Source organism: Ambystoma mexicanum, chromosome 8 (genome assembly GCF_040938575.1).
Source record: "Ambystoma mexicanum isolate Mex_15411 chromosome 8, UKY_AmexF1_1, whole genome shotgun sequence".
In the NCBI taxonomy this organism is placed as follows: Eukaryota; Metazoa; Chordata; class Amphibia; order Caudata; family Ambystomatidae; genus Ambystoma; species Ambystoma mexicanum.
In genome coordinates, this window is record NC_090929.1 from 1036137768 (window position 1) to 1036162892 (window position 25125).

The 25125-nt window shown below is 46.6% G+C and overlaps 1 protein-coding gene across 1 annotated transcript in view; it reads left to right on the top strand.

The window, feature by feature from the left end:
• The window catches only part of LOC138473047 (leucine-rich melanocyte differentiation-associated protein-like), a 1341210-nt gene that overhangs the window by 926651 nt on the left and 389434 nt on the right, over window positions 1-25125 (top strand). The gene's annotated exons all lie outside the window — the stretch shown is intronic.

Consider the following 25125-nt stretch of genomic DNA (forward strand, 5'->3'; position numbering starts at 1 on the left):
ATGTGCACACTTGCGAATACTCTCATTGTTGCATGTTTACTTTACTGTTGTTGTGTCTCTTTGTTATATCCTTAAGTATGTGTCAGCACTGAAACCCGATGTATTGTACTACACTCATCCTGCACTTTGGGCAGTCTTACTGTAATCTGACACTTTACAAACCCCTTAAATAAATAAATAGAAAATAGAGGAAACATTGTCAAGTGCTGTGCATTGCGTGATTGAAGGAGTGTCTTACTCCCTTACTTTGTTCCTAACCGGATATTTGTTAAGAGTAGTTTCAGTTGGAAAAGCTAATGGATAGGTTACAAGGATTACAGTCTGACAAATGAATTATTTGATAACATATTTGAATGTGATCCTAAAGTGGTGTTGCATCATGCATGCCTTCACTCTCACTAAACTTGACATTGAAATGCTGAATGCTGTCAGCCGTAGTCTAAGGTGACTTTGGGATAGCAACGATAAGGAGAATCACATACAGAACCATATACAAAAAGCTGAACAGTTTCATCCAGTCTTGAATGTTCACCTGCCTCAGTACGTGACTTTTATGATACGCAACATACAGCCTCTTAGTTGCTGAAGCACTCGTAGAAGGTTGAACGTAGGTTAAACAGATTGGTGATCTCCGTACGCCTTGACCTCTGGTGCTACCGATTATCTTCCGGCGGTGTCTCTTTGACATTGGGCTGGTAATGTAGTTCCTCCATCCCTACAGGGGTTCTCCTGTGGAATAGGGGGGGCTCCGGTGGATGGGTAAAGGGGACATTGTCTTCACTAGGCCCCATTTCCTTTGGTGGATGGGTGAGATAGTCCTATGGTAGTCAGCAGACGAGACCCTGTAAACAGGAGGGTCTATAGGTCTTCCCTGAACGGATGTGCTTCGGTGTGCTCCGTTCACAGTTCCTGGTTTGACGCTCTATTCACAGAGTGAAGTCCAGGTAGTGCCACAATATCCCCAGCATGCTCAGTGATTGTTGCACTAGGCAAATGCCCACAAACTCTGCGTCAAGCGACGACTCCTGGCATGTTCACATGAGAGGCACACACTGTGCTGCCACATCATCAGTCGGCTGATCTGTCCCATACCTGTTAAAAGTGTGACGAGGGACATCTTTTGGACCATCGCAGTGTTCCTTTGGGACAGGGAGTGGAAGGTACGGAGTTCCTTTGGGATAGGGAGCGGAAGGTACGGAGTTCCTTTGGGACAGGGAGTGGAAGGTACGGAGTTCCTTTGGGATAGGGAGTGGAAGGTACGGAGTTCCTTTGGGATAGGGAGTGAGATAAGGCAGATGTCTACGGTTACATGTCTTTTCACCGAACATTTTTCATTGAAAACATTTTCACCTAATGTAGATTTATGACACTATTCATCGAAAACCTGTATACCGAATTTACTGAATTGTTTTTTTTAATGTTTTTATTCAGAGGTCCCCCAAGCCTCTGTTTTCTGCCCTTTAAAACACCCCAAACATTCCTAAATATATATATATATTTTGTTTTAATTAGAGGAGGTTAATTGGGGGTCCCCCCAAACCCGATTAAAACAATCAGTGAAAGATATTTTCTATGAAAACATCTTTCAATGAACATTTTTCAGTGAAACATCTTTCGATTAAAAATGTTTCAGTGAAAAGACTGTATGCCGATGTCTGCTTCGGACATCACCTTCCAAAGCTGTTGAATTGTGCAGACTCGTGGTGAGTCAGTTAGGGCCTATGGTGCATATAACAGAGATTCGGTGTCAGTTTAATTCTATTTTAAATAAAGCTGCATATGGGAAAATACAGTTTCATAGCGCTTGGTTAGAGATATTCCCAATTACCATCAGTATTACCCACATTTGTGGTAGTGAGTTTGAGATCTCAGAAGGACGAATGCCTGGCGCAGGTCCACCTCTTGTCCGAGTTGCTGCTCCTCCTTGCCGAGTCATGTTACATGTAGAGCTATCGCTTCCTTAAGCTCTTATTCCCTCATTTGCACAGTCGAAGCAAGAGAATGCTGCTCCTGCTTGTCCGGATTAAACTCAGTTTGCAAAAAGGAGAGCTGTCCATCAGGATTTCTTCTTATGCCGCTTTGACCTTAGACCAGAAGAGTTGCTCTTACCAATTTCTGATAAGTGGGATTTAGGACCGACTTCGCTTCGGCAATAGGCTGTCCTCCCGGCCTGCCTAGAGAGAAGTACCAGAGAGAAGGCCTGCCTAGAGAGAAGTACCAGAGAGATGGCCTGCCTAGAGAGAAGTACCAGAGAGATGGCCTGCCTAGAGAGAAGTACCGGAGAGAAGGCCTGCCTAGAGAGAAGTACCAGAGAGATGGCCTGCCTAGAGAGAAGTACCAGAGAGATGGCCTGCCTAGAGAGAAGTACCGGAGAGAAGGCCTGCCTAGAGAGAAGTACCGGAGAGAAGGTCTGCCTAGAGAGAAGTACCGGAGAGATGGCCTGCCTAGAGAGAAGTACCAGAGAGAAGGCCTGCCTAGAGAGAAGTACCAGAGAGAAGGCCTGCCTAGAGAGAAGTACCGGAGAGAAGGCCTGCCTAGAGAGAAGTACCGGAGAGATGGCCTGCCTAGAGAGAAGTACCGGAGAGAAGGCCTGCCTAGAGAGAAGTACCAGAGAGAAGGCCTGCCTAGAGAGAAGTACCAGAGAGAAGGCCTGCCTAGAGAGAAGTACCAGAGAGAAGGCCTGCCTAGAGAGAAGTACCAGAGAGAAGGCCTGCCTAGAGAGAAGTACCAGAGAGAAGGCCTGCCTAGAGAGAAGTACCAGAGAGAAGGCCTGCCTAGAGAGAAGTACCAGAGCGATGGCCTGCCTAGAGAGAAGTACCAGAGAGATGGCCTGCGTAGAGAGAAGTACCAGAGAAAAGGCCTGCCTAGAGAGAAGTACCAGAGAGAAGGCCTGCCTAGAGAGAAGTACCAGAGAGAAGGCCTGCCTAGAGAGAAGAACCAGAGAGATGGCCTGCCTAGAGAGAAGTACCAGAGAGAAGGCCTGCCTAGAGGGAAGTACCAGAGAGATGGCCTGCCTAGAGAGAAGTACCAGAGAGAAGGCCTGCCTAGAGAGAAGTACCAGAGAGAAGGCCTGCCTAGAGAGAAGTACCGGAGAGAAGGCCTGCCTAGAGAGAAGTACCGGAGAGAAGGCCTGCCTAGAGAGAAGTACCGGAGAGAAGGCCTGCCTAGAGAGAAGTACCGGAGAGATGGCCTGCCTAGAGAGAAGTACCGGAGAGAAGGCCTGCCTAGAGAGAAGTACCGGAGAGAAGGCCTCCCTAGAGAGAAGTACCGGAGAGAAGGCCTGCCTAGAGAGAAGTACCGGAGAGAAGGTCTGCCTAGAGAGAAGTACCGGAGAGATGGCCTGCCTAGAGAGAAGTACCGGCGAGAAGGCTTGCCTAGAGAGAAGTACCGGAGAGAAGGCCTGCCTAGAGAGAAGTACCGGCGAGAAGGCCTGCCTAGAGAGAAGTACCGGAGAGATGGCCTGCCTAGAGAGAAGTACCGGAGAGAAGGCCTGCCTAGAGAGAAGTACCAGAGAGATGGCCTGCCTAGAGAGAAGTACCAGAGAGAAGAAGTACTAAGAGAGGTTGTGTTGTTCATTCACCCCCATCACAGGGCGCCCCAGCAATTGATGGAACTGACTAATGAGAAGCCGTCTTCGACCTTTGCAGCTGGCCTTCCTGGGCAGTCTGTCTTCTGCACTCTCCAGGCTCGGACTGGCCTATAGGACAATGGGCCCATGGGTGAACCAAAAAGGCAAAATGCTGGTGTGGCCCAGTATTTTTGGTCAAAACGGGCCACTTTTTTGACCAATGAGGGCCAGTTTGATGAGTAACTTCACTATGCGGCTAGTGGTTTTGACCAGTGTTGCCCAATACATATTCTTTAAAATGCACAATTTGCATCGCATTGTATCCAAAAAATCCTCCTTGGGTACTATTCAAACAGTATCACAAAAGGAATGAATAGCCATTTGCAACTGTGGGCCACTTTTTCATTGGTGCCCGAGAAAATTCAAAATACCTGGCGTGTGCATTCCTTTTTTATACTGAACTAAGAAAGTGTTCTGCATGTTAAATAAATATGTTATGTTATGTTAAAGGTATTTGTACCGCGCACTGTCACCAACGGAATTGGTCCCCAGGCTGTCTGGCAGATCTCTAAACGGGAAGGTGGAATGGGTTAGTAAGGTGAAAAGGGAGTAGGATAGTGAGAGGAGTGGTGGTCTGTTGGCAGCTTCAACTCGGTATACACCGGGTGCTGAGCTTTGGTGCGAGCATTGGATCGGTGTCAGTCCTCATGTGCTGTTGGTGCGGCTTATGTATTGTTGCAGTGTGGTGAAGTGTGTGCGGTTTGTTGTGCGAGAGCTGGTTGTGTGATTTTTTTGAGTGAGATAAGTATCCAGAAAGTTTGAGCTTTTTTGGTTAGTGGGTTATATGACATTTAATATGCTAACATCCACAGTTCTGTCTGTGTGGCGCATGCTAACATTCATAATTACATCTAGGTGTGGCACTTGCCGACCTTCATAATTTCATGTAAGTGTGGCAGATGGTAACCACTTATTTCAATACTGTCTGAAACGGTGGGTCACACACTTTGCCCGAGTTTCCCGATGTTTCTTCTGCAAGGGTGAACGTTCTGTGAGCACTTAGAACTGGCCACGGCAGGATGTGTCACTATACACAACCTAGCACACAGGCACAAGACAAGAGCGCGTACAGTATGGAGGTTGCTGAGATGTAGGCTTGGGCTCTGCCTCTTGCCCTCTGGGGGCACTGAAGTAAGATCAGAATGAAGTCAGACCAGCTGTGGCTGCAACACAATCTGAAAAGAAGGGAGAAGATGAGTGGCAGGCAGCGAGCGAATCACAGAGCCCTGCTGGACTGGGTGGGTCGAGTCGTGACGCAGAGCTAGTGTCGTCACTCTCCCATTACCATCCACTGTGCAGCTCTCTGAAGTGTCAAGAAGGCTCCATTGCTCGGTTTAATTACAGCTGGGCCCTCCGCTTTCCCGGAAATATAAAGAATAAACAGAGGCCCTTTTATCTCCTGATACATCTGGACAAGCAGACAATGTGAGAAAACTCAAGATATCTGCCCCGACAGCAGATCAAAGGCGCGGGCAGAGCGCGCAGCTACTTACAGGCCAGGAATGAGGAGCCAAGCGTTGCTAGGCCGAGCAGCCCGTTTCCCCATGGAGGAATGGGGGCGAGAGAGGAAAGCAGGAAGGAAGGGCTCAGAGCAAGGTCGGACTGGGCCATACAGTTGTATTGCACTAATCGAAAATGATGTTCATAGATAGTGCAATGTTGAGCCTTCTGTGTACAGGCAATTGGAGCAGTTGGATACCAATTTCACTTTATGTATCCACCGAAGGGTCTTTGTTATTTTGCGATATTTTCACTTACTGGGCCTGTTCTGATGGCAATTCTTTCAGTATCCGAAATATTTTACACTGCCTTTCCTATGCCTGAAGTTTGTAAACCTGCCTGCATGTGTACTTGGTTTTGCAGACCAACATCTACTATTATCAGCAATGTACCTGTACCAGATAGGGGTTGCTATAAAAACTAACATAACATCCGTATGGTGAAGGTTAGAAATTGGTTTGTTCTGATGGGCTGTTGTAAAACCTAGGCAATTGCCTCCAACGATGGCATAAACTGTTAGTCCAAGAGGTGAATAAGTATCCAAATTCAAGACTATAGAACAGCAGCGTTCATGTTTGCATCCTGGATTTGCCAGCAGAGGATACAGTGATCCTGGTCAAATCATCTAATATATCTTACGTTACTGTGCAGTGAGGTTTGCCTTCTTGCGTGCTGCTGGTATTGTTTAGCCCATTACTTGATCTTTCTTATTGTGTAGGATATTTGTTTGGAAAGGTTGGTAGACAAAAGAGAGCGGACCTTATGTTGCAGGTCTCAGGCAAGCCTATTTTAAGGTCTGCTTGTTTGACACAAAAAACAGTTCTCTTTTTTTGTATAAGTCGAAGGTTTTTATGCACGTTTATAAATGAAAATGTCACAAGCCATTGTTTGTGGAAGTATTTAAAGCTTTAAAATACAAAAGACAAACCCAGATTAAATGTGTTAAATCACACCGATTGGTAGGCTGGTTCTTATATACTTCCCTTGATGATGGAGAGAATGAAACTAGAATCATTCCCATTTTGCATAACACACTTCTATAATATTTTGTTTAAAAATGGCCATGTTTGGTAATGTGATTTGTGTACTTTCCAAGTACGTTTTTTAAAAAAAATAAAATGAGATTGTTTTAGTTCATGGTAAGAACTGGAAAATAAAGTGCTCAAATGCAGAAATTGCAGAGTTGGCACAGACCCCAGCTTCACCCCTTCACCCCTTAACCAATGTGTGATCCTGGGCATCTCATTTAATCTTGCATTCCCTAACCTCTCAATATTGCCAGTTCCTAAACTTTTCAAAATTGTCAGCCCTTCCGAGGGATTTCCTTCTCATGGTATGATCTTTATAAAAGCCTCATTCATGGTTCCACTGTGTTAATAGTGAGCATATTTATATCACACACCACAGGCATTTGTTCCTTTGATATCTAATGGCAACACTATTTGAAAACCATATCCCACTTCTAATCTCAGTCTGTCTCGATAAAGACACCATCCTGTTAGCTTCTAATCTGCCTCCACTATCCATGCTACGGTATGTGTAGCGTTCTCCTTCCTTCCAATTGGTGGTCTCTATCCATGCATGAGCACTTTTGCATTCTGCGAGGCAGCTAATGTAAGTTCTCTGTCTATTATGGGTTACATGTACCTTTTACATATGGTCCTGCATTAATACTAGATCTGCCTTCCTGGATGTTATTGATAAAATGTATTCTGTATGTACTAGAACGGTAGCCCTTTTGTAGACTGCTAATGTTGGTCTTCAAATGCTACTTGTTTATCATTCTGATTAGAGCAAGAATGAAGAGAGCAAAGGGACTTAAAGGGCGTAGACGTGCTTATTATGCTGCGAGACAGGATATCAACCTATAGGATGTGAGCACGATGGGTGGGGGCGCGACCAGTATTCTTGATCCCTTAATTCCTTTGGTTTGCTGCAGGGGGCCCCAAAGATGTCCATGCCCAGGGCCCCAAAAGTGCTCAAGATGGCCCTGCAGCCCAGGTGTAAACGAAGGGGAGAGATCACTGAACCCAAATGGAAGCCCTGGTCAAGCAGAAATGGAGGGAAAGACCGCCAAGCACATCAAACACTCTGGCAGTAGAGTAGAGATCTGCAACCGTTGACACACAGGTTGTTTTGGACTACAGCTCCCTTCAGCCCTATCTAGCATAGACAACGGTAAGGGATCCTGGGAGTTGTTGTCTCAAAACATCTGGAAAGCCACATTGCATGATGGAATGATTAAGCAAAGAAAACAGCCAAGGTTTTGCAGAGAACGAGTAGGATAGGTGCCCATACCAGACCAACAGAATGTGTATACAAGAAGGGGCTGTAATGACAACCAATTCCTACGAGCAGCCTAGGTTTATGGGAAGCAGGGGTAAGCGTGGATGAAAGAATGGCTAAATCCAGCCACCAGACAAAGCTAAAAGGAAGCAGAGGATGGACAACCAAACTCAACCAACAGTGGGATTCAAGGGGTGGAAAGATGAAAAATTCAGCCAAAGGTCCTGGTGTATAAGAAGAAAAAAAAGGAAGGAAAGACCTAACCCACAGAGTAGAAGGAGAGGTGTGGAAAGGGAAGTCAAATTAAAACAACTACCCAGTTCAGAGCAGGGTTAGGCATCCTGGGAATCCCTTCACCAATTACTGTACTTCATAGTGAGGATGGCAGTTGATGGTGTCAGGGATGTACTTCACTGATCCCCCACCTGACTTACTGGCTATATCCATTGAAATGGTTCACATTTCTGCTGCAGGCTAAGTTTACTATTTAATGATAATGATGTGTTATTTATATAGTGCCTTAATCCAAAGCGCTTTACAGAGCACATATTTACATACAATATCACCCAACCAAAATTGGCACTCATTTATTGACCTCAGAAGGATGAAAGGCTGAGTTGGTCTTGCCGGGATTCAAACCTGCGACCTGCAGACGCGCTCAGATTGCAGCGGCGAGTGCTCAACCCGCTGAGCTATCGTACCGGCTAAATATACAAAAGTGTGAGAGCCCCTCTACTGAGAATGAACATGTTTGAAATAACCTGTTCTATGGAATGTCCATCTCGTCCCACCCACAAGGGCAGCCAGCACCTACATTTTAGGCATTTTTTCTCTGAACAAGAGTACCACCAGCAACAAGGCTGAAACACGTGTCTTGTTTTGGAGATGGTACTCTTGTTCAGAGGAGAATTGCCATGAATTTAGGTGCTACACTGTATTTCTGGGGGGACCAGACTGATATGGATATTTCTCATTTGGGAAGGGTGTAGTGAGCTAAACCATTGCTGTGTAGACCCTCGTGAGTGGATACACCCCATAGAACAGGTCATTTGAACTAGTGGTGCACCGAATAGGGAATTTACTATTCGATCGAATACCGAACAGTTGGTCCAAGTATAGGGCTGGAGCCAAATAGTGAGCCAAATAGTTTTAAAGACAAGGTGGATAGTTTGGGGGGAAACGTGCTTGCCTTGGAAACAAGATGCCGCGAAGCAACGCAGGTTCGATCCCCAGGTTCCCGCTTAGAAACCTCTGGGTATTAAGCACGTTATAAATAACCCATTACATTACAAGGCTCGGCAACCAATGCCTTCCCCTGTCATGATCTCTGCTTCCAAAAGATCAGGACTTGCCCGACTCCCTTGGAAGCAGACCCATAACCCCGGTTCCGAGTGCCAGCCAGTCCCAATTGGGACCTTTTGGACCCTGTCCTGGCGCCAGTGGCACCAGGCTCATAAAGATGCCCAGTCCCAGCGCTGGAAGCGCCGGGCTCATAATGCTTGGGTGGACTTACCTGCAGCAGACCATGCTGCTTACTTACCTGCCAGTTGAACCCCTGATCCTCTTCTGTTTGGGACTACTTTTCCTGTTGGGTGGGGCAGGAGCCACTCCCTAGGTTCAGAACACTGGAACTCTTCTGGAAAGCAGGAACTCTTTTCTTACCTAGGCGTGGCTGTGGAAGGAGACACCTAAGCACTACAGCAGGCTATTTAAACCACACCCGATGGATGAATCTTGCTTTGCGTTATTCTGCATTCTCTGCAGCAGAACGCTCATCGTGTCTTTTGCTTCTGATCCTGGGCCTAAGGGAACAAAGGCTTACCATCCTGGAATCCAGTCTTCAGCAGCACCTGTAAAGACAAAGAAAGAACAGGTTAGCACTACGGTCTTCAGTGGCAGCGCATCTCTTACCTGGTCCATCGGCTGTCACCAACGCCTTGCGCTGCATTCCGGCATCTGAAAGACAAAGGCTTACCTACTCTTCGCATGCTCCGGAGGTCTTCGCACTGCATTCCGGCATCTGAAAGACAAAAGCTTACCAGCTCTTCGCACGCTCCGGAGGCCTTCGGCGCTGCATCCCGCATCTGAAAGACAAAAGAAGGTGCGTTTAAAGAGATTGGGCAACTTTATTACTCACGTGCCATTACTCCTTCCCACGCCGAATCCAGTGGGTATTCCAGCACCCTTCAGCTTCTCTAAAGCTCCGAACTTGTACCTGCAAGATAAAAGGGACAGTTAGTGCGCATCGTGAAGCAGGCTACAAGCGCTTACTTACGTGCTTCCAGGCGCTTCTATTCCTCACGCGGGTTCGATCCTCAACTCTCATCAGCCCGCCATCCGCCTTCGCCGGAACCCTGCAAAACAAGAGATATCATTACAAAAGACTTTTAAGACATTTGAAGTGCCCAGAACTTACCGTTCGTGCAGTTAACGATGGACAGCAGTCCTCTGAGGTCAAGAGGCCTGCACCCTTATCCAGTGAAGAAACTGGTTACGGCACCCTGCCCCGAGGCAGATGGAGAGCTCGGCGTTCACTTACCTAAGGTGAGGGTGTTAACCTTTGGGGATCTACAGGAGAAGAGAAAGGGAAGAGGAGAGAGGCACCCAATAACCCCAGTTCATTAATCCCATATTTTCTATCTGCAGACATCTTACTCTTTGAGTCAGACATACAGTGCACAGAGGTCCAGCCCAAAGAGCCAACCGTGTGTTACACATCACCTTTGAAGATACGGCATTCACCCAGTCAAGACCGGCGCCTCTGCGGGAATCAGGTGAGCGTTACAGAACGCAAAGCCTTATCGCAAAACTCCCACCCAGGCGCTATGGAAACCTCAGATACCGACCAGCTAGCCCAGTTATTTGGGGAACTAAGAGCAGAAGTGCATGCAGCCCGTCAGGAAACGAATGCTCTAAGAAGGGAACTGATTATTTCCAAGGAGCGAACAGACTATCTCGCTAGACAATTGCTACAGTCACAAGCCGGACAAACTCCGTTACCCGCATCAGGGGCAAATCTTCCTTCAACATCCTCTACGAACCCAGTGCAGATCAACCTACCTGGGAATGTACCTCTGGCTCCGCCCGAACGATTTTCTGGTGACCCAAAGAGGTTTGCAGTATTTATTAATCAGTGCCGGTTGCACTTCTTATGCCGGCCAGCAGCCTTTCCAACTGATCAAGCTAAGGTAGCTTTCGTGCTTTCGTACCTTAGTGGCAATGCGGCAGACTGGTCGATCCCTCTAGTTAATCAAGATGATCCGGTTCTCCATGATTTTCAAGCTTTTCAGCTCAGTATGGAAAAACTGTTTGCAAGACATTCACAGGGGCAGGCCTTGGACAATGAGCTCCTTTCATTGCGACAGGGTAATCAAGACCTTTTGGCTTATATTGCGTCTTTCAACAGACTGATAGTGGAAACTCGATGGCCTGAGGACAAAAGGATTACGCTGTTTTATAGAGGTCTACGTGGAGAGCTCAAAGATGTGTTAGCCCAAGTAGTGAATCCCCCGCAAGACTGTTCGGACTATATTGACTTAGTCGTTCAAATTGAACACAGACTGCAGAACAGGAAGGCCGATCGTTCCAAGTTTGATGCTCGAGTATTTTCCAAACCACCAACTCCTACCAAAGGAGTAGACTCCGGGGAACCCATGCAAATAGGGGGCCTGAAAGGACCACTAACACAAAAGGAGCGGGAAAGGAGAAAACAGCTGCAATTATGCCTCTATTGCGGAAACTCGGGGCACTTTCTTCGAGATTGTCCGGTGAAACCAGCCAAGAAGGCAGTAGGAGCTGCAGTTACCAGGGTCACAAACTCTGAGCAGGGAAACGACCTCGCCCGACAAGAATAGAGGTCCTCTTGCCGAGCTTTAAAACCAGTTCCGTGACCTCGCATTTCGTGATACCTATGGTCCTCATTAGCCCTGAACATCCGGATCGATTACATGCGATTGAAGCTTACGTCGACAGCGGTGCCATCGGCAATTATGTGGATCTTGAAATGGTTTTGAGGATGAATCTGACTCTTTGTCCAAAGGCTGTAAAGGACGTCATTACTACGGTGGATGGTACGGAGATAGCCTCCGGACCAGTAACGCATACCACCCAAGAAGTGACGCTAGTAAGTCAAGATGGACACCATGAGAAGATTGTGTTCGATGTAATCAAGGCCCCTCAGTTCCAGATTATTCTAGGAATTCCTTGGTTAGAGAAGCACAATCCTCAGATCGATTGGCGAGCAAGAACGGTTCAGTTTCCAGAATGTGTCTCTACTTGTCACCCTCGACCTGGTGTTGCACTGGCAGCAATTTCCTCGGAGGCTCCTCAGTTACCTCCTGAATACCTAGAATTCCAAGATGTTTTCCGGAAGGATCAGGCTAACTCTCTACCGCCTCATAGGTCTTATGACTGCCAGATAGACCTGATACCTGGATCTACTCCTCCTTGTAGTAGAATTTATGCCCTCACCGAGCCTGAGAATCTTCACCTCCGACAATACCTGGATCAATACCTAGCGAATGGGTTTATTCGTCCTTCCAAGTCCCCTGCTTCCTCAGCTTTGTTCTTCGTTCCAAAAAAAGAAGGGGACCTCAGAACTTGTATAGATTATCGCGCCCTGAACCAGATCACCGTTAAGAATAGATATCCGTTACCTTTGATCCCTGAACTCCTGGACCAAGTCAGAAAAGCATGCATATATACAAAGCTGGATCTTAGAGGAGCCTACCACTTGGTACGAGTGAAAGAGGGCGATGAATGGAAGACGGCCTTCCGCACCAAGTATGGGCTATTTGAATATCAGGTCATGCCCTTCGGACTTTGCAATCCCCCGGCCGCCTTTCAATATTTTATGAACGATGTCCTCAGAGAGCTCATAGATGTGTGTGTTGTTGTTTACATTGACGACATCCTCGTTTATTCTTCATCGGAAACTGAACATCGGAAACACGTGAAAATGGTCCTCGAGAGATTGCGTCAACACAAACTTTTCGCTAAGTTGGAAAAATGTGTTTTCAACGTGACTGACGTTGAATTCTTGGGATTCATATTATCACCTAGCGGAGTGCGTATGGATTCAAAGAAGGTCGATGCAATTCTCAAATGGCCATCGCCATCCTCCGTAAAAGGTGTTCAAAGCATGTTACGCTTCGCTAACTTTTACCGCAGGTTTATCCCCGAATTCTCTCGAATAGTCCAGCCCATCACCGCCTTGTTAAAGAAAAACAAACGTTTTGAATGGTCTACCGAGGCGGAGCAAGCTTTCCAGAATTTGAAGACTAGATTTATCTCTGCACCGATCTTAAAACATCCTCGCCCAGAACTCCCCTACATCGTTGAAACTGATGCTTCGAGCCTTGCCATGGGGGCAGTTCTATCACAAAAGGACCCAGTAACCAATCAGTTGCATCCCGTGGCATTTTGGTCCCGCAAATTCTCGCCTCCTGAAATCAATTACACTATTACTGATAAGGAACTTCTAGCTATCAAGTCCGCCTTTAAGGCTTGGCGGCATTATCTTCTGGGGGCCCGACACACCGTTACTGTGATTACAGATCACCGAAACCTGCAATATTTGAAAACCGCAAAAGCTCAATCCTCTAGGCAACTCCGTTGGGCACTATTCTTTGCCGAGTTTGACTTCATAATTACCTATCGACCTGGTACAAAAAACGGTAAAGCTGATGCCCTTTCTCGGATGGGAGTGGAAGAACATTTGATCAATCCTAAACCTGTACCTATCATTCCCGAACAAAGAATTCTAGGTGTAATCGCCACACAATCCATAGAGGAAGTTAAAGATAAAGCCAGGCTACTGGTAACTCCAGCAGACATACAGAATTGGCATCTGCAGGGAAAGGACTTTACGGTGAAGGACAACCTATTATATTTCCAAGAACGGTTATACCTGCCCAGCACAGATTCACAGAAAAGGTAATCTCTTGTTATCACGATTCTTTAATGGAAGGACATCCCGGTATGACCAAGACCTCGGAAAAGATCAAGCGCTACTTCTGGTGGCCGTCTTGGAAAAAAGATATCAGAGACTTTATAATGTCCTGTGGAGTATGCGCCCAAAACAAGAGTCAAAAGGAAAAACCAGCCGGCCTCTTACGCCCTATTGACATCCCGCCTCGCCCTTGGCATACGCTTTCTATGGACTTTATCACCGATCTACCTCCATGCTCCGGATACAATACGATCCTAGTAATCGTGGACCTATTCTCCAAGATGGCGCATTTCATTCCACTCAAAGGCTTACCAACAGCAGCAACTCCGGCCCGAGAATTTCTCGAAAACATCGTCCGACTGCACGGTTTTCCTTCAGTTCTAATTTCGGATCGAGGTAGTCAATTTATTTCTCATTTTTGGCGAAGTTGCTGTCGGTCGGCTCAAATTGATGTGAGACTTTCGACCAGCCACCACCCTCAAACCGACGGACAAACCGAGAGGACCAATCAAACTCTGGAACAGTATTTGCGCTGCATGCTACAACAAACTGAAAAAACTTGGAAAGATATCCTTTGGATAGCCGAATATGCCTACAATAACTCTGTCCACTCGGGAACTGGGAAGACCCCGTTTTTTCTTTTATACAGTAGTCACCCTCGAACCTCGGAGTTGGATCCACTCCAAGATCTTGGAACACCAGCAGAAGACCACCTGCATTCTACAATCACCCAAGCCTTTAAGGAAGCCGTTTCTCACCTTCAAAGGGCTAAAGAACAATACAAGAAAGGAGCAGACCAACATCGGAAGGAAGCCCCCCAATATCAAGTAGATGATCAAGTCTGGTTATCCACCAAATATCTACCTCTAAAAGGACCACGCACATTCAACCCAAGATACCTTGGTCCCTATTCCATCACTACCATAGTAAATCCAGTAGCGGTCAAGTTGGACTTGCCCCCTCACATGAAGATACATCCGGTCTTCCACGTCTCTCTATTAAAACCCGTGCAACCTCAAACCCGACTAACTACATCTCCAAAACCTATTCTAGTTGATGGAGAACTCTAGTTTGAAGTCAAAAGCATCCTGGATTCCAAGATCTCCAAATCTAAACTATTTTACCTGATTGACTGGAAAGGCTACGGTCCCCAAGAAAGATCCTGGGAACCTGCAGAATATGTCCACGTGCCTCGTCTAATCAAAAGATTTCATCGAACATTTCCTAACAAGCCCAAACCCCCGGAGAAGCCCGGTTTGGGAGGGGCCTTGAGGGGGGGTGCTGTCATGATCTCTGCTTCCAAAAGATCAGGACTTGCCCGACTCCCTTGGAAGCAGACCCATAACCCCGGTTCCGAGTGCCAGCAAGTCCCAATTGGGACCTTTTGGACCCTGTCCTGGCGCCAGTGGCACCAGGCTCATAAAGGTGCCCAGTCCCAGCGCTGGAAGCGCCGGGCTCATAATGCTTGGGTGGACTTACCTGCAGCAGACCATGCTGCTTACTTACCTGCCAGTTGAACCCCTGATCCTCTTCTGTTTGGGACTACTTTTCCTGTTGGGTGGGGCAGGAGCCACTCCCTAGGTTCAGAACACTGGAACTCTTCTGGAAAGCAGGAACTCTTTTCTTACCTAGGCGTGGCTGTGGAAGGAGACACCTAAGCACTACAGGAGGCTATTTAAACCACACCCGATGGATGAATCTTGCTTTGCGTTATTCTGCATTCTCTGCAGCAGAACGCTCATCGTGTCTTCTGCTTCTGATCCTGGGCCTAAGGGAACAAAGGCTTACCATCCTGGAATCCAGTCTTCAGCAGCACCTGTAAAGACAAAGAAAGAACAGGTTAGCACTACGGTCTTCAGTGGCAGCGCATCTCTTTCCTGGTCCATCGGCTGTCACCAACGCCTCGCGCTGCATTCCGGCATCTGAAAGACAAAGGCTTACCTACTCTTCGCATGCTCCGGAGGTCTTCGCACTGCATTCCGGCATCTGAAAGACAAAAGCTTACCAGCTCTTCGCACGCTCCGGAGGCCTTCGGCGCTGCATCCCGCATCTGAAAGACAAAAGAAGGTGCGTTTAAAGACATTGGGCAACTTTATTACTCACGTGCCATTACTCCTTCCCACGCCGAATCCAGTGGGTATTCCAGCACCCTTCAGCTTCTCTAAAGCTCCGAACTTGTACCTGCAAGATAAAAGGGACAGTTAGTGCGCATCGTGAAGCAGGCTACAAGCGCTTACTTACGTGCTTCCAGACGCTTCTATTCCTCACGCGGGTTCGATCCTCAACTCTCATCAGCCCGCCATCCGCCTTCGCCGGAACCCTGCAAAACAAGAGATATCATTACAAAAGACTTTTAAGACATTTGAAGTGCCCAGAACTTACCATTCGTGCAGTTAACGACGGACAGCAGTCCTCTGAGGTCAAGAGGCCTGCACCCTTATCCAGTGAAGAAACTGGTTACGGCACCCTGCCCCGAGGCAGATGGAGAGCTCGGCGTTCACTTACCTAAGGTGAGGGTGTTAACCTTTGGGGTTCTACAGGAGAAGAGAAAGGGAAGAGGAGAGAGGCACCCAATAACCCCAGTTCATTAATCCCATATTTTCTATCTGCAGACATCTTACTCTTTGAGTCAGACATACAGTGCACAGAGGTCAGCCCAAAGAGCCAACCGTGTGTTACACATCACCTTTGAAGATACGGCATTCACCCAGTCAAGACCGGCGCCTCTGTGGGAATCAGGTGAGCGTTACATCCCCCCAATTGCTGCATGATGGGCAGTGGGCCTTGCTCTGATAACCCCAATTGGATTTTAATACTCTGTGCAACTGGCATTGCCAGGCCTTGCCCCATATGCAGTGTTCTTTTTATAAATTACAGATGAGGCTGCCAGGGACAGGCCAGCAACAATGACAGGATTGTCGGGTCTTCCCTGGCAGCCACAGCAGCTGCATTTTCTTTTTTTTAAGGAGCCGGGGGACTACTAGGCTAAGGCACGGCGACCCCACCCCCAGCAACAATTACAGTGGTAACCAGGTTTTGCCCCGGCAACCCCTGCTGGTTTTCTTTTGTAAATAAGTGGGGTACCATGAGGGCAAGGCCTAGCGACACCCCCTCTCCCTCAACAAGACATGCAGGGGTAGTTGGGTCTTACCCTGACGATCCCTGCAACAGCACTTATTTTTTTCTAATTACGAGTTGGGGCACTGTAATGCGTGTGCGGAAATGAGCTAAAAAACATGGTGCCGGTGCGCAGCCATTTTGGACATTCACTTTCATAAACGCAATGGAAGTATACGTTTCTGTGAACTCAATTAAGCAGACATGAGCTCTGCCACAGTTTCACGCTTGCATTGTTTATATATGGAAGCAGATAGCGCATTATTTGATCAAGGATGCGCCAAGAAGGAAGTTGGAGCTGTGCAGGTGCAGTAATATGAGGTGCTGGGAGCGAGCATGCAGGAGATGAGCTGGGTTTTTCCACTATAGCTGGATTTTCCACTCTGTGCCCCCGTGCTTTTTGGCTGTCCTTCAGATGGGGACGGTTTGGCAACCTACGGTGGGCGGGGATCTTTTCCCCAAAAGAGAGTGGTATCCAGGTAGTAGCTTTTAGAATTGGAACCCCGGGTGATGAAGTCTCGCTGAGACGGAGGACGCTCCGCTCCAGACCCCGTTAGAACGTGTGATCTCTTTCTGCCTACCTGCCTTGGGACTGGGTAGTGTCGTAGTGACCAGATGAAGTTGTAACGCTCACCTGGTATCCACGGTGACATCACTCAGCCTGTTCTGACCTCTTACGACCTCGAACCCTTCCCTAGAGTCTACTCGACTGGAGACTGGGCCTGAAACACAGGATTGGTAGAGTTTAACTCCCTATTGTCTCTGTGTGCTTGAACCCCTTCTTCCCCGGGGTCCAACCCTTCCCATTGATCCACAGCTCACCTTGTTTTCTTGGAAAGTGTGCTCTCCGTCCTGCTTTGAGCGTAGGGGCGCGTTGATTGATGTGGGCTCGTTGCTGCCTAGTTACTTCACTGGCAAGAGTCCGACAGGTAAGTATAATGAGTCTTTTGAACAGTTCTCTAACTTCATTCTTTTCCTTCCTTAGATGATGGCCGGCGTCCGGGGATGGCGACGTGCTGCTGAGATGAGTAGCGCTGAAGGTGAATGAGAGCGCGATGCGCGATCCGACCCTTTCGTATTTGTATTGAACAGAGTTCTTTTTCTGTGTCTTTTAGGTGCCGCAACGTTTTCAGCGTGGATGCCGGTTATGAAGAAGAAATGCGGTGTGTAAGCGCGGTATGCAGTGCCTCTAGATGTTTCCACGCTAACCTGGAGTGTCTTTTCCCTCTTGCAGATGGATGAGAATTTCCAGAGACAGAGTTCCCCCAGAGTGGCTAGGATTCAGGTAAGCGTTTGAAGCTCGTACAGTCTTTAAAAATAAGCGAAGATTTGGCGAATGCTTACTAATGTCTTTTTTCTGTTCTTTTCCCTTTTCCTTAGGAAGCGGCATGCCAGGATGGGAATGACACCGCCGAAGATGCCCGCAGAACAGAAGGAGCGATGAATGATGGGCAGAAGCGCCGCAAGGTAAGGCTGTTCCTAACGGTGTTCTTGTTCTTGCAGGAACTGAGCGCAGAAGAAAGATGCAGGCCTACTGGAGACCGATCCGAACACGGTGAGTGTCACGCTGCAGGTGCAGAAAACACAAAGCCTGGGCCTGGCTTAAATAGTCTCTGGGTATCCCAGGTGTCTCTGGGCTGAACCAGACCCAAAAGCCTAGACTGCACATGCAGTTCTGGGAACCGAAATATGTGGGGGCATCTATCTTGTCCCCATCAATGCACTACAAGTCCAATCCCCAATGTTATCCTATGGGAGTGAGTGCGTCTGGTGCCACAAGCGCCAAGTCTGACTCCAAGTGGGTCTTTGGAGGGATGGAGAGGCCCTTGGGGGCCATGTAGGTGATCGTGGCCTGGCTCCAGCCTGACATCTTGGAAGGCTGGGGACATGAGGGGCAGGAATCATGACAGAAGTTCTATTCTTCAACTACTCTAATAGTGAAATATTTTCTTCAGTCATATTGATGTATTTGTTTATGTATAACTGACCTCATTCATTTACAGTGTTTGGTGTATGTCTATATGTTGCATGAATAAAGGGCCTGTTAAAAGCCAATTATATTCTAACTGTTGGTCTAAGTGTGGGTTATTGCCTCACTGAGTCCAAGAGCCTTTGGTCTGTGTGGTCTGATAAGTGATCTCTAGGGTAACTACACATGACGGAGAAGCAAAAGAGGCACTCAGGGAAAGACACAATTGTGGGGGTCGCCAGGTCTTGCCGTGGTGGCCCCCGCTGTTTTTCTTTTTTAAATGAGTGGGGACCACCAGGGCAAGGCCTGTTGCCCTCCCCCCTCAGCAACACAAGTGGCGGTCCCTGCAACAGTACATTTTTAGCCCAGCAACAATTGCAGGGGTCTTTTGCAGCCCCCACAGCTGCATTTCTTTTTTAAACGAGCTGGGGGTTGCCAGGACAATGCCAAGTGACAACCCTAGCAACAATTCTGGAGGCTGCCGGGTCTTGCCTTGGTGGTCCCCGCAGCTGCATTTTATTTTAAATGAGGCTGGGGGCCACCAGGTCAAGGCTCGGTGAACTCCCACAGGTGCAGTTTTTTCAAACGAGCCGGGGGGACTGCTAGGGCAAGGCACATCAACCTCCCAGCAACAATTGCAGGGTTCGCCGGGTCTTGCTCTGGCAGCCCCCACAGCTGTATTATCAAAAAATGAGCTGGGAGGCAGGGAGTTGTCATCAGGACAAGGCCCGGCAACTCCTGAGCAACAATTGCAGTGGTTGCCCCGTATTGCTCTGGCTGTCCATACAGCTGCATTTTTTTAAAATGAGCTGGAGGGGACACATGGGGGGAAGGGTGTTGTCACCAGGGCAAGGCCTGGCAACTTCTGAGCAACAATTGCAGTGGTTTCCAGGTATTGCCCTGGCAGCCCCCGCTGTTTCATTTGTAAATGAGTGGGGGGCCGCTAGGGCAGGGCCTGGCGACCCACCCCCCAGTACATTGGCGGGGGTCTCTGCCGGGTGGCCCCCGCAGATGCATTCATGAGTGGTTGGCCACCAAGGCAAGACCCAGTGCCTCCCTAACAGGCGCTCGGGGTGGGAAGAGGGTTTGCCTTGGCCTCAGGACTGGGGCAGGCTACAGCAGCCAATAATGAAAGACCTTATTTGGCTGCTGCAGCCTGTCTCTGCTTTCCATGATTAGCTATATCACTCAAACACAGAGAGAGATAGCTAATCATAGAAAGAGGACTGCACTTCGGCTTCAAGTAAGTATTCAAGGAAGTATCCGGCCGAAGCCAAATACCTGTTTTTTCAGCCGAAATTCGTCTGAATCCTTATTCTAAGCTGAAATTCGGTACACCCCTAATTTGAGGTATTATCTTAAATCACTAAGGACAATCCAGACGTGGACCCCTTTCTCACGGGGCCTTAGAGAGGCTCAACTTCTCCTCAGTGATGAGGCCCATCAAGGCCGAAACATCTTTCTGGGATTGCTGATGGTACTCCTGTTCAGAGGAGTACTGCTGAGCAATTTGGTGCTGGACTCCTCTTGTTGGTTGCTCCAGACTGAGATGCAAATCGTTATTTCTACTCTGAAGGGGTATACTGGGTTAAGTTGTGGTTTAGGCTCCTCTGAATGGGCTAAACCCCACAGAAAAGATTATTTGAACCATGTTCATCCCCAGTAGAAGGACTCCCACTCTTGTGTACTTTTACTATTTACTTTGTAAAGTTCAAAGGTTTGAAAAATCAAAGAAATAACCTTGCCACTTCTGTTTTGCTCCACTGATAGATATTCTTGTGGCCAGAATGTCTAAGGTGTTTTTATATTATGCAGGTAACTTTTACAATCTTTTTTGGCAGTTAGACTTACATATTTCAACTAGTAATGGCAAACAAAAGTGGTTCCCTCCCTAAAATCTTGTGTTGTCTGGAGGCAGTGCGCACACCTTAAGAACAACAGGAAACTGCCCGCACCTTTTGTCTTCTTGATTCTGGGAAGATTGCAGTCCTCCACCTATCATGCTGACAGTTGCATGATTCTCTTGGAAGACTGGGACAAGGAAGTCCACACTCCCTTTGGAAGGTCTCTAGTAGCAGTCAAACACTGACAAATGGTACTATGAAAGCAAAGTAAAACAGAGACTTGCTCCTTTAAAATCTATTTTCAATGCCTCAGTTCATCTCCTCCACTCTCTTTCTCCCCGTGATTCAACTTCTACTGCTCTATCTTCTCTTGGCTCGCTACTTTTTTATTCTCAGCTAAAATTAAATTTTCTCTGTTTTAAATTTCTTTATGGTCTCGCTCCTATTTATCTCGATCTCTTGTTTCTTTTTATCTCCCTTCTCGTGTTCTTCGATCACAATCTGTTTGTTATCAGTTCCTCATCCTCCCTGTGCTCACTTGCACTTTTGTTCTTTTTCCTTTCTTGCTCCGCTTCACTGGCATGCTCTTCTTTTTTCTCTTCGATATATTGTGTCTTATCCTCTATTCCGCTCCTCGTTAAAGAGCTAGCTTCTTCAATCCTAAATTATGTACCATGTTTTGTTTTGTTTTTTGGTATTGTATTGTCTGTCATTCCTGTACCCATAATTATTATGCTGTAAGTTGGCATATTTATAGTGCCCCAGCATTAGGCACTATATAAATAAAATGCAAATACAAAGTCGACTCAGGAGTCATATTGGAAATGGAGAAAGCAAGACACCATTCATTACTGGTTTGCAAACCACATAAACAGACATCACCGAATTAGCACACGGCCCAAACTAACCCCACCTGCATCCAATTTGCCTTCCCCTTGTATCTCCCCATTGTCTGGCCTCTCACAATAAATATCATTTTGATTTGACCTCTCCTGCCCCAAGACATAACAATAGCTTTTCTTGTATTTCCCCATAGCCTGTCTTCTGTTTCCATCCCGTCTCTCATCACATGATCCACTGCTTCCGGCACAGTCACTCTGGTCTGATGATATCTAGCGTTGTCGTCCTCAGGTGAGGGGTGTGAGGTCACCACCACCTGACAAACTGCCAGGCAAGAATTAAGGTGCCATTGTCCAAACCGGTCTGGGAAAGTATAATCCGAAAATGGTGACTGGGTGGTCTTCACACAGTCACCCTGAGGGCTCCTGAAAGCGTTGTCTCAGCAGTCCTACAGCGCATGGCCCTCTGGAGAGCCCTTGGTGCAAGTATTGCCTTAGGCCAACAAATGGGGATTTCCCTATCTATTGACCTCTAGGATTTAAAGAAAATTCATAAACACTCTAAACACTCAGGCATTATATGTAAATGGGGGACACGTAGGGTATTTCAAATATATCCCCAGACTCCTCCCATATCGTTGTTTACCCTCATATGTGCTCACTGTCATCTCATGCCTTCATGGCGTCATCACAACAGCAAAATCTTCTTTCCATTATGCAGCATCTTTTTGCGATATGTCTCTGGAAATCCTCTGTTAGCCCTATGTAAATTCAATATGTGGGGTTGGTCCTGGCAATATTCCAGCCAATTAACAGTGAGTCTGTCCTCCACCAGAGTATATTAAAGGGAAACAAACCAAAGAAAAGAAGGTGAACATGTAGGTTCGGCAGTCTTTCAGTCAGCACATTCCTGTCACGTTAGCTCTAGGAACATGGGTGTGTAGAGAACTGGAAAACATTGCAGTGGATTGTTGTGGAGAAGAGGACACCACCTGTTATTAGTACAGATATAGCTTATCCTATTACTTATGGTTCTTTAAGATATTTGGACCATAACAGTAAACCACTGTCACAGACAGTGTTGAAATATTTGCTAATAAACCTGGGGCCAAGGACCCCCTTTGTACTGTCTGTTGCCTTGTGGATATACTGCTGCTAGATGGATCCCTGGTTATGTCCTGAAAGTTTGAGTACATGTATCCATATGTACAATCGTCAGTCAAAACAAATACTCCTGAAGGGGGATTACTGATCGGATCACGTGTTTCGCTCTCCTGGTTGCACTCTTCTTCAATGCAAACACCACACACACTTTTCGGTAAAATATATTCATATCCGTTAATTCACCTACAAACATATATATAAATATATCCTAATCTACATCAGTTACCACGGCAAGGGGTGCATTTTGCAGCTTAGAACAAGGAACACATGGAAAACAAATCTTCATTGCCAGGGCAATGTGAATATATATTGGGGTGTAAAGATGGACATTGATGGCCCGATAAGAGAGAGAAAAAAAGGCCTCATGTGTGAAGAAATTGTAACATTTAAAAGTATGAGTTTTCTTTGCATGAAGAAAGTGTCTTCAGCCCAAAAATACATTTTCCTATGAGATTCAAAGGCCAAGAACTGGTTTGCTTCTTCCTACACTTACCCAGCACTGTCTTCCCCTTATTTGAAAGGAGATCTCCTTGAAGCTCATAGAGCCAAGACATGAGGCGGGTATGTGCCGAACCAAAGGGTTGATGAGGTTAACGGATGACCTCTGTGAGACAGAAGATCCAGTTAATGGAAGCAAAACCTTAAACATACATGGATTAAAATTAATTTCACGGTGTAACCCAGGACCTAACTGACAAGTAATGGGTTACAGAAAATGACCCATGAGCATGGAGATGGAGCTTGCCTCTTTGTCTCAAACATAAGGGCCCAAATGAACATTTGCCCTGTGGGAAAGAATGTTAATGGATTAATTGCAGGCAGAATAAACAAAGAAGCATATGGCCCAGACCATCTGTGAAGTTTGAAGAAAAGAAATGTAATGTGAAATTGAAGTAATTATATGCATATACGCCTAGAAATTGCTATACATTTACATGGAGGATCAGACTTGTTCATTATCTCAGGAACCATAAGTCATACGATAATGGGACACATATCATTGGAAAGCTTTTTAGAAACCGGTTCTGCTAACACCCCTAACAAACTGACATTAGGAACCCACGCTACTACCTAAAAGTTGTTTTGAGCTTGCAAGAAAATGTCCAAAGCAGAATTCTGGCATGATTAGACAAAGCCAAAAATATATATCGTAGGATGCGTAGTTGTAAACTATTTGTAAATTGATTTTTATTTTGCCATATTGTGGTTTTTCATTGCATATTTGAAACTATGAAAAAGGTATCCCTGATGGGTGGCGTCATACATTCACAGGGATGATGCCTTGTCATTGCAGTGGGTGTCAGAATAGAGGTCCAATTCAAATCAAGAGCCATAAGCTGTCACATCCTAATTTTAATAATTTGAGGTGTGATTGTGGGTCTATAAAGAAACGCACAATGGAAATGGGGGAGAGCTGTCTGAAGTCATCAGAGTTGAAACTGCTGACCAAATTGCTGGAGGGATACCATGGAAATACTAAAAGCTAGCTGGGACCCATACCAGGAGAGGCAAATCAAAGAGGATTGATTCTGGAGGTATGCATGACTGAACCTGAAGAGGCCATCTGACCAGATACCTGTCCTTTCCCTGTGAAACGGAACCCAGAGAGATTCTATGTAAGTAATCTGTACAACCAGACCAGGTCTTGTGGGGATCTGTTTGATTTAATATCTTCCCCTATTGATTGGGTGGGCAGACTAAGTAGCTCCTTCGTATTTGAACTAAATAATAATTTAATTAACTCCCCTATAGCAGACTAACCCAGGGTGATTTGTTGAAATTAGAAATCAACAACGTTGCTTCCAGTGTGAATAAGAATATAGTCTGTTAAAGCAATTGGGTACTCCTATTTCTTTTTGCCAATCCCAAAATTCCCTAAAGGCAGGGGTGCATAAAAAATGAAATTACCAACTGTTCACCATTCCTCAGACTCTGGGCCTCATTACGAGTCTGGCGGTAACGAAGGCGGTAAAACCGCCTGGTTACCGACGGACTCGTATTACCATTCTGCCTCCGTGACTCCCGGAAATACCAGGGCATTACAACCCTGGTGTACTGGGAATTCCGGAGGCGGAATGGTGTTAATCCGCATTCCCATTGAGTCGCATAGGACTCAATGGGAACGGGGATCATGGAAACACCGGCACCATCTTGTGATGGTGCCGGTGTTTCCACGTCCGCCTGCAGGCGGGCGGTGTTAAACCCGCCAGGTCAGACCTGGCGGGAACATCACCTCCCGCCTGCAGGAGTTGTGATCGCCCGGCATGGAAACAACGGTGGCGGCGATTTGTAATGAGGCCCTCTTTCTTGAAGTAGAGGTGTGCTGAATGTAAACTCAGAATCTGGGCTTTGCTTGTGCTGGGGCAGAAACGTGTCTTGCCAAAACTAATGAAGTGAAGTCCCTGATTGAAAAGCACACTTTCTACTGAGAGTGGGAAAGTGGCTCCTGATAGAAGAGAGATTGTTCATTGCATAGTGATGAAGGAAGAAGGGTTCTATATATAAATAAGTGTTTTGTTCTAAAAAGGTTTGCTGTGCTATAACACTGCCAGCATTGACAATTGCGCTGGGAGATTAGAGAGTGCTCGCCTGTCAACATGTCTTTCACCATTGCAAAATGACACATGTGATTTAAGTTAAACCATATGGAAAGGATTGAAAAGCTTATGATCTTGTCATGTTTTAAGGAGCTGAATCATTGTTGACATTAATGGATTTCTGTGTATGAAAGAAGGATTGAACTGTTGATTTGACCTGTGTTTTATTTACATGAGAACCAAAAGTGAAAAGGCACATGTGGTGTAATCTTAGATCTTTCTTTAATGTCT